Raw genomic sequence first — 14,314 nt, 5'->3', positions numbered from 1 at the left:
GCTCTTCTCACTACTTGACTTCCTTGCTTTTATTCTTAAGGATAGTGTGTCTTTTCTTTTTATGTTATTCTTTAACCCCCTCCCCTCCTTTTCATGCTCGGTCAGCGTTTTTCTTCCCATTACCTCCCAATCCCCAGTACACACCCCGTACCTGCTCTGGCCACGTTCTTCCTAGAACATGGCCGTCTCCAGCACGTCCTCTCCTGGTAGCGATACCCTTCTGGGCTACCACGATTCACTGTTTCTGAGATGTAGCTCTCCCCGTGAGCCAGCGTCTCAGCATCTCCTGGCGGCACCTCTTGTTCTTGTCTCCCGGTTCCTCTGTCTATTGGCTGCGATTTTGTCTCCTGTTTACTGCTTCCCGTTCCTCCTCACGTTACGGTCCGCCTCCTTTTTACCGACGATGTTTCTGTCTTCCGGGCAAGGGGCATTTTGAAAAAGCTCAGCGCCTTCCTGCATAGACTCATCAAGCCACGAAATACCCCCGGAGCACTTCCCTTTCGCTCCGGCATACGGCGTCCTATCACAGACACACACACCAATCAGACAGAATACAGCCACATACACAAATAAGCCAGCCCAAAGGTCAATGCAAAAGTGGCAGTCTCAAAACCCATACCATTCCGCCAATGAAACAACGCCGATCACATTATGACCCATGAATCACCACGGCGGACATTTTAAATCAGACTTGACACAAATACACACACCACACCCACCCACCCACAGCACTATGAAACCCACAGTACCAACAACCCTTTACGATTACAAATCATTGCCTCCAGACTCACACTAAGACCACTTAGAAAACTAGACACACACCACTTACACCCATACATCCCTCACGCACCCCACATGACACACCCCACCACATTACTCAAAATACTCACACACCACACAACACCCATGTCCCCACAAAGGCACCCCCGTTTCACTGAGGAGGAGTTAAGGGTCATGGCGGAGGATATTATGAGGGTAGAGCCACAGTTGTTTGGAGCACAGGTACAGCAAATATCCAATGCAAGGAAGATGGTGCTATGGCAGAGAATCGTGGACAGGGTCAACGCCGTGGGACAGCATCCAAGAACAAGGGACGACATCAGGAAAAGGTGGAATGACCTACGGGGGAAGGTACATTTCATAGCAGCAAGGCACTAGCTCGCTATACAGAGGGCTGGTGGTGGACCACCACCTCCTCTCCTACAGCTCACAGCATGGGAGGAGCAAGTCTTGGCATTACTGCATCCTGAGGGACTCACAGGAGTAGCCGTAGGACTGGATACTGGTAAGTCAACATTTACCACTTATCACCTCCCATACATGCATGCCATCTCACCCCCTCACCCTCACTCCCATCACTTCACTCCATCCCACACATGGCACCAACGCAGAAGACTACCCCAATGCCAAGACCTGCAGGCCATACCAATGCATGGACAGCCCTCCCAGCCCTGCATGGACACCCATCACCAAAGCATGCACAGCAAAATGGAAGTAACAATCCCACAATGCATCACCATACACAATCAAAGGTGGCAGGGCAAAAGCAACCATAGAGGGGAAGATAGGGATGTACAATATGTCACAGGCATGAAGCATAAAACATCTCTTACATAGCCACAGGTGCCCCAGCCAATCTCAGTGGAGAGGAGGTGTCGCAACTATCCAGTCCCCCAACTGAAGTTGCCCCCGGTGATGACAGTAACTCTGGACTTCAGGATCTGGATTACCTACCTGGCCTATCAGGGACCACTGGACAGTCGGTAACCCCAGCCCACTCACAGAGTCTCCCCCATCAGGATCCAACACCACAGCACCCACCCAGCATACCCACACCTCTGTCCCCAGGACACATCAATCAGCATTGTGCCCACCTGTACAGTGACCCTAGGCCAAACCTCATACCCAAGACAATCAGGGACCTGGGGCCACTGGCTGTGGGCACACCGTTCAGGGGACAGAGGCACAGGCCAACAGGGACACAGGAAGGACAGAAGTGTGCCAGGGGGAGGAAAGGACCAGGGAACTGATTCTCCAGGTGGCACTCTCCTGGGTGCCTACCATAATTCCCAGGACACAATGGGTCAGATCCATGACAACGTGCAGGAGGACAGGTGGCTGCAGGAGGGACAGTATTAGTGGATCAAGGAGGAATTGCAAGCCTTTACCACCACTCTGATCTCCATTGCAGGGGTGTTGGCAGACATGGCCAACATCATGAGGGAGGCAACAGCACACCAGCGGGCCCCTAACACTAACCAGTCCATTGACCAGCCCTCCTTTTCTGCTTCCGCTAGTGGGCAGGAGGCCTTGCCCCAGGACCCACAGGCCACCAGCATATCTCCCCCTGCAGAAGGTGAACCACCCTACAAATGTTCCCTGCGACCCAGGCAGAAGCCAGAGACACTTGCCAGGACCCCCGCCAGGAAATTAGACTGTCCTGATTGTGTCCCACTCAGTCACCTTGTCCACTTTGAACTGCCTTTGCTCACCTTCCTATGGCCCCTTGGACACTGGATCTGTGGTACAAACAGACTGGAGCAATACCCTGGACTTTCCTCCATCATCACCCTATTCCATTGCACTTTTACCTCAATTTCTTAGCACTACAATAAACACCCTTGAACACAACATGACTACTAGTATTTTATGTGTTGAAAATGTGTATTTATGGAAACAGTTACATCCATTACAAATTAATTGTACATTGTGAGAGTATAGCAATAATGACCTGTAGCTGGCTGTAGTCAGCACATCAGTACACAGTTGTTATATCACCAACATCCGTAAAATGACAAACCATGGGTGTCAGTAAGTAGAGGCAAAAGGAAGTTAATGCCATCATGCCACAGCCACACAGAATACACCAACAATCATAGAAATGTGCAGTTGCACTGTCTCATCCGTGAATCCTTAAAAGTACTGACGGATAACTGATGTTCTGTTGTCCTCAGTCTCTTCATCATCACTGTCATCAGGGTCTACTGCTGCCACAGGGGCATCTATGTCTCCTCCTCCTGCAGAAAGGGTACACAGCATCTTAGGGCCAGGTTGTGCAACATGCAGCATGCTACTACTTTCTGGCAGACCTTCTTGGGTGAGTAGCACAGGGATCCACCTGTCAGATGGAAGCACCTGAACCTGGCCTTCAGGAGGCCAAAGGTCCTCTCGATGATCCGTCTGGTTGACCCATGTGCCTCATTATAACGTTCTTCAGCCCTTGTCCTGGCATTCCTCACAGGAGTCAGCAGCCACGATAGGTTTGGGTAGCCAGAGTTACCAAGTATTGATGAACATATAGCCACACACAATCCTATGGGGTCAACACCAGATGTATACACTAACGTACAGTGGGTGGGGACCAAGGGTCGTCTATTAGCCACACCCTGTGCTTCTGTAGTTGGGCCATCACATTTGGGATGCTGCTATTCCTCAGGACAAAGGCATCATGCACCGACCGAGGATACTTAGCATTGACGTGGGAGATGATCTGGTCCACTAAGCACACCATCTGCACATTCAGTGAGTAAAAACTCATAGGATTCCTGTACACATGTTCATTCTGGCGGGGGGACAAACGCAATATGTGTACCATCTATCACCCTAATACTACTGAGGATATGTCCTGTTGTATAGAATCCAGCCTTCACAGTGGCCAAATCTTCCACCTGGGGGAAAGCAATGTAGCTGCACATGTGTTTTATCAGGGCAGACCACACTCTTGCCAGCACAATTGAGAACATTGGCTGTGACATTCCTGGTGCCAAGCCCATTGTCACTTGGAAAGAACCTGTTGCCAGGAAATGGAGCACTGATAGCACTTGCACAAGAGTGGGGATCCCAGCCAGATGACGGATAGATGAGATCAGGTCAGTGATTGTGTCCCTGTCCAGTCTATTTGTGAGTATAATGTACCTGTGTAGCTAAGTCCACCAAGGGTCAGTACAAGGGGGTATAGCTTCACCTCCTATACATACGCAGCAGTAGGTATCTAAGGGACACAAGAGTGAGTAGGCTGTCACAAATGAAACAACAAAACCACAACTGCAGTCCACATGGTGCACTTATGTATTGGGACACTGTTAGTGGCGAAGTATGTGCCAAACTAATCTGTGACACAGTAATTGTTGATATGACTGTTTCTCACCCCTGAAATGGTGACCGCCTGTCCTGTATGTAGGGACAGGTGGAAGTGAGGTAATTCCGCCGATGTTGGCCATCGTGGCGGAAGGCGGTCTTGCACCACCGCACAATTCCTCATTGGCTAATATGGGGCTTAATGGAGTACGGTGGCCAATGGGGATCTGTGCCAGCGGTGACGATGTACACCACCGCAGACGTGACCGCCATTTTCTATCTGATTCCTCACTTGTTTCCTGACCTTCAACAGGAGAGTACCTACACTGTGTGTACTGCTGTGACCTGTGTCTGGAACCTACCATGGTCTGTGTGACCGGGAAAAGGGCCCCAGCTTTCACTTCAGAGGAGTTGTTGCGACTGGTGGATGGGGTACTACCCAGTATAGACTGCTGTATGGGCCTCCAGACCAACAGGTGAGTACACTTTGGGCACGATGCAAGTGGGAAGAAGGCATGGAGGTGTGTGTGCAAGCATTGTGTAAGGGTGTGGGGGAATGATTTGTGGTGGTGTCCATGGTGTGCGCTGGGCTATGGGTGTGCCAATGGTGATGGGAATGGGTATTTTGGGCCATTTGTGTGACAGGCAGGACTGTTTGTTTAATGGTGTTCTCCTGTCTTTATTACCTCTGCAGGTCAGCGCCCATCAAAAGAAGAGAATATGGTGTGCCATCGCCAAGGAAGAGTGTACCCTGGGGGTCTATGGCAGGCAGACCACTCACTGTTGGAAACGGTGGGAGGAACTGAGATGCTGTGCACGGAAGACCGCGGTGGCCCAGCTGGAGATGGCCTCCCAACGAGGAAGGGGTATTCGTTGGACCCTGATCCCCCTGATGTCCTGCATTCTGGCGGTGGCCTACCCTGAGCTGGATGGGCGCTTGAGGGAATCACAACAGCCGCAAGGGGGGTGAGTACAGTGGGTATCATTACACATTTTGGCTGGTGGGGAGGTATCCTGGTGGTGAATGTATGTTAGTGGGTACCCCTAAGGCCAGGCCAGACATTGCAGCGTGGGTCAGCTGAAGGGTAATGGATGTATGGCAAATACAGGGGACCTAGCTGTGTTAGCATTTCAGCCAGGGCATCATAGATCCCAGGAGTGCTGCAGTTGTTGGTGTGTGCTCCTCATCTTGCCTCAGTGACTAGCCATATCACTGGTAGTGCAATGCATAGTGCTTAAGACTCTTCTCTGTGTGTGACAGAGATGTGTATGCCAATAGTTGTATTGGTGCAGTCACTGACCCAGTGTATTCTTTGTCTCTTTCTGCCCTTTCTTGTTTTGTTACCCTATCCTTGTGTGCATTATCATCATCTGGTGGAGGAGCAGGGGTACCAGTAATAGAGGGAGCTGCATCCCATGGGACCCAGGAGGCAGAGTCAACTGACGCCGAGGGGACCAGTGGAACGGAGGGCGAGGGGAGCACCACGGCGGACACTGGAGGAGACAACACAGACTCAGATACCTCCTCCGATGAGAGCTCCCTGGTGGTGGGGGACACCTCTGTGACCACCCAGCTGCAGGTACAGCCACCACCCTCTGTATAAGCACAGCCCTCCTATCAGCCCCTTAGCAACTTGCCCAGTGCCCACTCACCCAGGAGGGTGGGCATCTCCTGCGCCCCAGGCACCTCAGGCCCTGCCTCAGTGAGCCCTGCTGCCCTGAGTGAGGAGGCTATTTACCTCCTGAGATCCATCTCTGTAGGGCAATCAACCATTGTGAATGCCATCCAGGGGCTGGCATCCCAGATGCAGCAAAGCAATGCATTCCTGGAGAGCATTAACAGTGGATTGGCGGCCCAACAAAGATCGATTCAGGCTCTGGCCTCCTCTCTGATGGCAGCCATTGTCCCTGTTTCTACCATTACCCTATCCACCTTGCACTTCCCAGTCCCACTCTCCTCAACCCCAACCCATCCCAGGCACACATACAGAGGAGCATGCACACAAGACAACACCCAAGAGTGTCAGAGGCAAACACAAGCACCACACTTCATCCCACAAGCACTCAAGCAAACACCATACAGTTGCAGACACGACAACATCCACTGCTGCCACTGTCTCCCCTCCTCCTCCTCCTCACCTCCCTCTTAGTCACGTCCACACTCACACCTGCATGCACTACATAAACATCCACCACCAGCATCACCACACAGAGCAGAGCACACAACTCACTGGCAGACACCTCCACAACAGCCATGCATGAGTCACCTCTGTCCTCTCTCACCCTGTCTTCCCCCCCAAAGGACACAAATGCAAGCACTCATACACCCAACAGCCATCCACCTCACATCAGCATACATCCCATGCACCCGCACCCAAATCCAGCAGACACACACCTCCTACAACCACTCACTCATCCTCCACTCCCATCACTCCTCCCTCCTCCCACCCCCAACATCCTTAAAAAGCTTCCCTCCCACTCCCCTTCACCCTATCCTGCCCGTATGAGCAGAGTTCCAAAGACCCAGCCAAGCACCTCAGCCAAACAGTCCATGGGGACATTGGTAGCACCACCTACGTGTGGTGGAAAGGATACCATCCCTCCATCAAAGAAGGGGAAGGAGGCTGCATCTCCAGGCAAGAAGGGGAAGGAGCCTGCACCTCCATGCAAGAAGGGGAAGGAGCTTTCACCATCAGGCAAAAAGAGTAAGGAGCGTCCACCATACACCCCTGCCAGGACGGGTAAGGGATCCACACCCTAATTAATTGAGGATACGAAGCCCTCTACTCCAATGGAGGCTGTCAGGGTGACACCACCACCAACTGTCACAGGGCCCCCACCTCCAGCTGATGAATTGCAGCCATCAGCAAATGCGGAGGCTGCCCAGGAGGCTCCTCCATCCACCACGTCACTGCAGCAACCGCAGAGGCTGCCCGGGAGTCACCTCCATCCACCACAACAATGCAGCCATCACCACCTGCAGAGTTTGCCCAGGAGGCACCTCCATCCACCAACACACTGTAGCCGTCATCCTAGTGGATGCCATGTAGGCCACCCTCCAGGGGCTCCTGTACGAGTTGCCCCTTCCAGAACCAGTGGGAAAGTCACCCACTCCAGAGACTGTGGCTTGCACTCCCAAGGACAGAGCAATGGGCAAGTTGCCCCCTCCAGAACCAGTGAGAAAGTCACCCACTCCAAAGACTGTGGCCTTGCACTCCCCTGGACAGAGCAATGGGCAAGTTGCCCCCTCCAGAACCAGTGGTAAAGTCACCCACTCCAGAGACTGCGGCCTTGCACTCCCCAGGACCGAGCAATGGGCAATTTGGCCCCTCCAGAACCAGTGTGAAAGTCACCCACTCCAGAGACTGAGGCCGAGCACTCCCCAGGACAGAGCAATGGGCATGTTGTCCCACCCAGAACCAGTGGGCTTGTTCCCGCATCGGGCTGAGGTGCCCCACCTCCCGCAGAGGTGCTTGCCCATATCCAAACTGATGCCCCTGCAGTGTACTATCCTGATGAAGTCAGGATTCAAGTTGGGCCTTAGACTGTGCCCTGTGGCCATGTGGGTCATTTGAACATTGGATTGAGCAGTGTTCCTTTGTGTACATGTGTACATATCTGTTTCATTGACAAATCGATTAAGTTATTTAGATGTTGATTTGATTACAATCACTTTCATCCATTCCTGTTATCCTTGCATTATTCTGACGTGTTTTGGGGACAAATTGTTTCTTGTGTGCAGCTGGTTGTGTGTATGGTGTGTGTGTGTGTCTGGTGTGTGTTGTGCGGGTGTGTGTCACTCTCGTTTTCCTCCCACCCACCCTTGTGTGCTAGGCGGCTGAACTCACCATCGTCGTCTTCGCCGGCCGTGGTGTTCCGCGTGGAGCATAACGTAGAGGATCATCGGGAAAACTTGCAGTTCAGGTTCCATGGCGGCGTTGTTCTTCCCTGTGTCTCCAATGGTGAGTCCTTTCTCTTCTGTGATGCGTTTACACCAGGGTTTTGATGGTGTTGCTTCCTTCCTAGAAAAGGTGGTGTATTGCAGGGTTAAAATATGGTGGGCGTTACTTTGTCTTCTGTCTGGCTGTTGGCGGCTACCGCTGGGATGACTATTGTTTCCACCTTGGCAGTTGGTGTGGTACATTGGCTGTCTATGGTCATAATTTGGCTGTACTTACTGCCAGCCTGTTGGCTGTATTACCGCCACTTTATCACTCACCGCAAATGTCATAATGAGGGCAATACTCTTAGTTATTTAACATATTTTGAACAAAGCCCCTGTTGGATGATAAAAACTGTTTGATATTTCCAAAGCTCCTATATCTGATACACTTCTAAAAAAGATTAAGCATAATATAGTTGCTAACTTCCAAGACACTTCACTTATCCCCCAAAAAATATTACTTGCCCATTACTGAAACAGCTGCAAAATCACTTCTACATTCCAAAGGAATTGATACGTAGCTCTCCGAAATCTCTCTTTTTATCACTCTACAAATGAGATAACTCATCCCATTGAAACTCCATGAATCAATGAATGACCTGCCACTATTCTTAAACAATAACAATTCACAGTTCTGTATGAAAGACCCTTACCAAAAAGTTCTGCCAAAAACTATTCACCTCTATCTCATCAGCCTCCATGGGATCCAAGGGCCAGATGAATGAAAATGTTTTGCACTCGCAAACGGTGCGAATTGGTAAATTCAGCTGTTTGCGAGTGCAAAACATTGGTCTGCAATGCATGAAAGGCATTCGCAGACCACAAAACAGAAATCGCTAAAATAGCTTTTTTTTGCGTTGCGACCTGGGTTTTGCGAATCGCAATTTGCGATTCACAAAATCCACATCGCAAGGCTATGCTGCAAAAAATCACAAATTGCGATTTTTTGCAGAATGGCATTTTGCACATGCAAAATACCATGGACTGCAACCAGGTGGTCACCTGGTGCAAAATTTAAAAATGCATTTAAAATGCATTTTTAAATTGAACATGTAAAGCACACATGCCCTTTTGGCATGTGTGCACATTACATGTCCCCCAAAACATTTTTGGGGTGCAGCAGAGGGGGCCATAGGCTCCCAGCACCCTGGGGATTTGCATTTCCAAAATTGCGATTTCTGGTTCAGAACTCGCAATTTTGGAAATGCAAAAAATTAGCAGCTATGGGCCAACAGGCCCATAGCTGCGAATGGGGCCGGTATTGCAATTTGCGATTCGGTAATAGCATTTGTGATTTTTAAGAAATCGCTATTACCGAATCGCAAATGTGATACATGGCAGTTTGCGAGTCGGTAATAGCGATTTCTTAAAAATCGCTATTACCGAATCGCAAAGGGCCGTGATGATACATCTGGCCCCAAATCCCTTGCCACGCACCAAGGAAACCATATTCTCCAAGAACTTCCGTACTACTTCTTAGTTCCTGAGGCCCATGACTCATTGAGCAATCCTGAAGCAGATTCTGAAAGTTTCGTGAATCTTCCAGATTTCCTGAAACTATCCATACTTGAAGGTTGTGTGAGTCAAATAAAACCAAAGTGTATTCAACATGTCTTCTCCTTCTAATAAATCTTTCCTCAGTTGTATCAAATAAGGTCTCTCTTTAGCCATCTCCAAAGCAGTCAGAGACCATGCCTGCATTTTCCAAAAAGGTGTCAATAACACTATCTGACATTTCTGTTTCCTGCAATGCAGCAATACCCTCTGAATCATTGAAAACGGGAAAACACATATCATTTTTTCCCTGTCCAATCCTGCATAAACGCATCTACTGCCACTGCCCTTGGATCTGGTCTCCAAATGTAAAATTCTTTCAATTGAACATCCACTTCCAATGGACCTAATAATTCCACTATTTTCTTGAAACAATTTGTCTCTAGTTTCCAATCACTGAAATCTATCTAATTCCTCAAATTCAAGTGGGTCATTAGACTGCACTGCCCTGGAAAATGTTCTGCTTTCAAAGCAAACTTGTTCTTCAAGCAAAAATCCCACATTTCAATTGCTAACATCTCCAATCTCTTTGATCTGCTTCCACCTAACATGTTTATATAGGTCACAGCTCTTATGTTGTCCGTTTTCAATAGTACTGATAAGTGAAAATGATCCTACCTTCATTTCTAAACAATTTATATGTTTCATTCTCTTTAACACACTCTATGCTCCACCTGTGACATGGGTTGAGTAAATTGCACCTCAAACTGACAAACTGGCATCTATCTATAATACAAAGGCCCTCATTACAACCACGGCGGTCGGTGATAAAGTGGTGGTAATACCACCAACAGGCTGGTGGGAACTACTGCCAAATTATGACCATGGTCGTGAGAACTCTGATAGACAGCCACTTTACCATACCGACCTCCCGGGCGGAAACAACAGCCACGACAGCAGTAGCTGCCTACAGCCAGGCAGAAGCCAATGTCTCGCCCACCCTATTAAGACCCAGCAATCCGCCACCTTTGCCGGGCGGTACCACGAATCAAAAGCCTGGTGGAAACACTGCACAGAAATGAAAGGACTCACCATTGGAGACACAGGGCAGAACCACGCCGCCATGGAGCCCGAGCTGCATGTCTTCCTAATGCTCTTCAAAGTGTTGCTCCACCACGAATACCAATGACGACAAAGACGACGATGGTGAGTACAGACGCCTAGCACACAAGGGAGGGAGGGAGGAAAAAGAGAGTGACACACACACAATGCAACCCCCCACCACCATGCACACAATCAGCTGCAGTAATAGAACATATATACCCCATATCTCGGATGAAAAATGCAAGGACAACATGAAATTACCAAAGTGAGTGTAATTAGATCAACACAGAAGAAACAAGAAATATGCAATGTAACTGGTATATATAAATGTACAGTTCAAGGGACACTGCCCAGTCATCAGTGTGCGTGGGCCACAGGGCCACAGGCCAAAGTCCAAGGCCCCACTTTCCCACCTGCATCAACACGGAGAGAACACTGCAGTGACATCAATTGGAAAATAGCAGGCACATCTTGGGGATGGGGAATGAAGGGGCACCATAGCCGCCGGATGGAACAAGACCACTGGTACAGGAGTTGGAAACATGTCCTGTGTTTAGTCCTGGGGAGTGCAAGACCACAGTCTCACAAGTGGGTGACTTGGCCACATGCTCTGGAGGGGACAACATGCCCTGTGCTTGGTCTTGGGGAGTGCAAGGCCATAGTCTCACAAGTGGGTGACTTGCCCACATGCTCTGGAGGGGGCAACATGCCCTGTGCTTGTCCTGGGGATTGCATGGCAACAATCTCTCAAGTGGGTGCCTTGGTCACATGGTCTGGAGGGGACAACATGCCCTGTGCTTGGTCTTGGGGAGTGCAAGGCCACAGTCTCACAAGTGGGTGACTTGCCCACATGCTCTGTAGGGGGCAACATGCCCTGTGCTTGGTCCTGGGGATTGCAAGGCCACAATCTTTCAAGTGGGTGACTTGCCCACATGCTCTGGAGAGGGCAACATATCCTGTGCTTGCCCTGGGGAGTGCAAGACCACAGTCTCTCAAGTGGGTGACTTGCCCACATGCTCTGGAGAGGGCTACATGCCCTGTGCTTGCCCTGGGGAGTGCAAGACCACAGTCTCTCAAGTGGGTGACTTGCCCACATGCTCTGGAGAGGGAAACGTGACCTGTGCTTGCCCTGGGGAGTGCAAGGCCACAGTCTCTCAAGTGGGTAACTTGCCCACTGGTTCTGGTGAGGGCATTGTGCCCTGTGCTCTTGATCCTGGGGAGTGCAAGGTCACAGTTTCCCAGTTGGGTGGCATACCCACTGGATTTGCAGGGGCCAAGCCACACAGCAGCCCATATAGGCAGGACTACATACCAGCCGCTGGTGGTGGCAGCTACTCAGTGGTGGTGGTGGTGCTGCTGCTGGTGGTGGTATGGGGAAGCTCCTGCCCATCCCCTGCAGCCTCGGACGGCTGCCCACTGGTGGAGGTGGTGGTGCTGCTGCTGGTGGAAGCTCCTACCCGTCCCCTGCAGCCTCGGATGGCTGCACAACAATGGTTGGTGGTGGGGGGCTCCATCTGAGTCCCTGCCCCTGGGTCCTTGCCCTTCCTGGCAGCAGCTGGGGCTGGCTCCTTGCCCTTCCTGGCAGTAGCTGGAGCAGGCTCCTTGCCCTTCCTAGCAGTAGCTGGGGCTGGTTCCTTGCCCTTCCTGGCAGCAGCTGGGGCAGGCACCCTTTTCTTGAGGCTGCCTGGTGCAGGCTCCTTCACCCTCTGCACAAGTGCCCTGGATCCTTTCCTACCATGAGTGGGTGTGGAGACTACTGGGCCTGTGGACTGGGTGGTTGAGGTGCTTGCCTGGGTTTTTTCCACCCTGGCCAGACATGAAGGATGGGGTGAAGGGTGGGGAGAGGTCAATGGTGGAGAGGAAAAGCTTCGTAGGGACATTGGGGCAGGAAGAGGGAGAAGGTTTGGGAGTGGAGGAAGAAGACGTGGTTGTAGGCGGTGTCTGTCTCCTGATTTTGGGTGCAGGTGCACGGGCTGGATGCTGTTGTGAGGTGGATGGCTGTTGGGTGTCTGAGTGCTTGCATTTGTGTACTTTAGGAGGGGAAACAGACACAGTGGGAGAGGACACAGGGGACGTGTGCATGGCTGTTGTGGAGTTGTCTGTCAGTGAGGTGTGTGTTCTGCTAGGTGTGGTGGTGATGCTGGTAGTGGATGATGGTGTAGTGCATGCAGGTATGAGTGTAGATGCAACTGGGATGGAGGTGGAGGAAGAAGAGGAGGAGGATGAGGAGGGGGAGACAGAGGAAATTGTGGATGTTGATATGTCTGCATCTGGATGGTGTTTGTGTGAGTGCCTGTGTTGTTTGTTTTCGCCAGTGCCACTCTTGTGTGTTGTCTTGTGTGCATGATCGTCTGCCTGTGTGCTTGGGATAGGTTGAGGGTTGAGGGGAATGGGATTAGGAAGAGGAAGTTGGAGGGGGGAGGATGGAAACAGGGACAATGGCTGCCATCAGAGAGCAGGACAGAGCCTGGGCAGTCAAGCCAGTGTGAATGCCCTCCAGCAATGTATTCATTTGTTGCATTTGGGCTGCCATCCCCTGGATGGCATTGACAATGGTTGACTGCCCTACAGAGATGGATTTCAGGAGGTCAATAGCCTCCTCACTCAGGGCAGCAGGGCTCACTGGGGTAGGGCCTAAAGTGCCTGGAATGAAGGAGATGCCCACCCTCCTGGGTGAGCGGGCACGGGCAACTTGATGAGGGGCTGCTGGGATGGCAGTGCTGGTATAGGGGGTGGCAGATGTACCTGTAGCTGGGGTGGTCACAGAGGTGTCCGCCACCACCTGGGAGCTTCCTTCAGAGGAGGTATCAGAGTCTGAACTGTCCCCTCCAGTTTCCTCTGTGGTGCTCCCCTCACCCTCCGTCCCACTCGTGCCATCACCGTCAGTAGACTCTGCCTCCTGGGTCCTGTGGGTTGCAAATCCCTCCATCGCTGGTGCCTCTGCTGCTCCGCCAGATGATGCTAATGCACATAAGGACAGGGTGACAAAACAAAAAGGGGGGAGAGACAAAGGATACACCTAGTCAATGGCTGTACCAAGACCAACATTGGCGTACACACCACTCTCACACACAGGGAACAGCCCTACGCATTATGCATTGCACTACCAGTTATTTTGCTAGCCACCAAGGCATGGGGAGGGGCACACACCGCCAAATGCAGCACACCTGGGACCGATGCAGCCCTGACCAGTTGTGGTTGCCTACGAGCTAGGTAGCATGAATATCCCTTCAGGACCCTTGCCAACAGGGGACCTACTCTGCAGTGTCAGGCCTGGGCTAGGGGAAACCACTGACACACATCCCCCAGTCGGATACCACCCTACCATGCATGAGGTATACTTATGGGCACTGTTCTCACCCCCTTGTGGCTGCTGTGATGCCCTCCAGTGCCCATCCAGCTCAGGATAGGCCACTGCCAGTATTCAGGCCATCGGGGGGTCAGGGTTTAACGTGCACCCGTTCCTCATTGGGAGACCATCCCCAGCTGGGCCTCCACTGTCTTCCATGCCCAGCATCTCTGGTCCTCCCAACCGTTTCTGACAGCTAGTGCTCAGCCTTCCGTAGATCCCCAGGGTCTGCATCTCCTTGGCGATGGCTCACCATATTCTTTTCTTTTGATGGGCGCTGACCTGCAGAGGTAATACACACAGGAAAATAGTATCAGTCAGACAGTCCTGTCTGTTACACGTATGGC

The sequence above is a fragment of the Pleurodeles waltl genome, chromosome 7, assembly GCF_031143425.1.
Source record: "Pleurodeles waltl isolate 20211129_DDA chromosome 7, aPleWal1.hap1.20221129, whole genome shotgun sequence".
NCBI lineage: Eukaryota > Metazoa > Chordata > Amphibia > Caudata > Salamandridae > Pleurodeles > Pleurodeles waltl.
The sequence above is the reverse complement of the archived record's forward strand: the minus strand, read 5'-3'. Positions refer to the sequence as shown.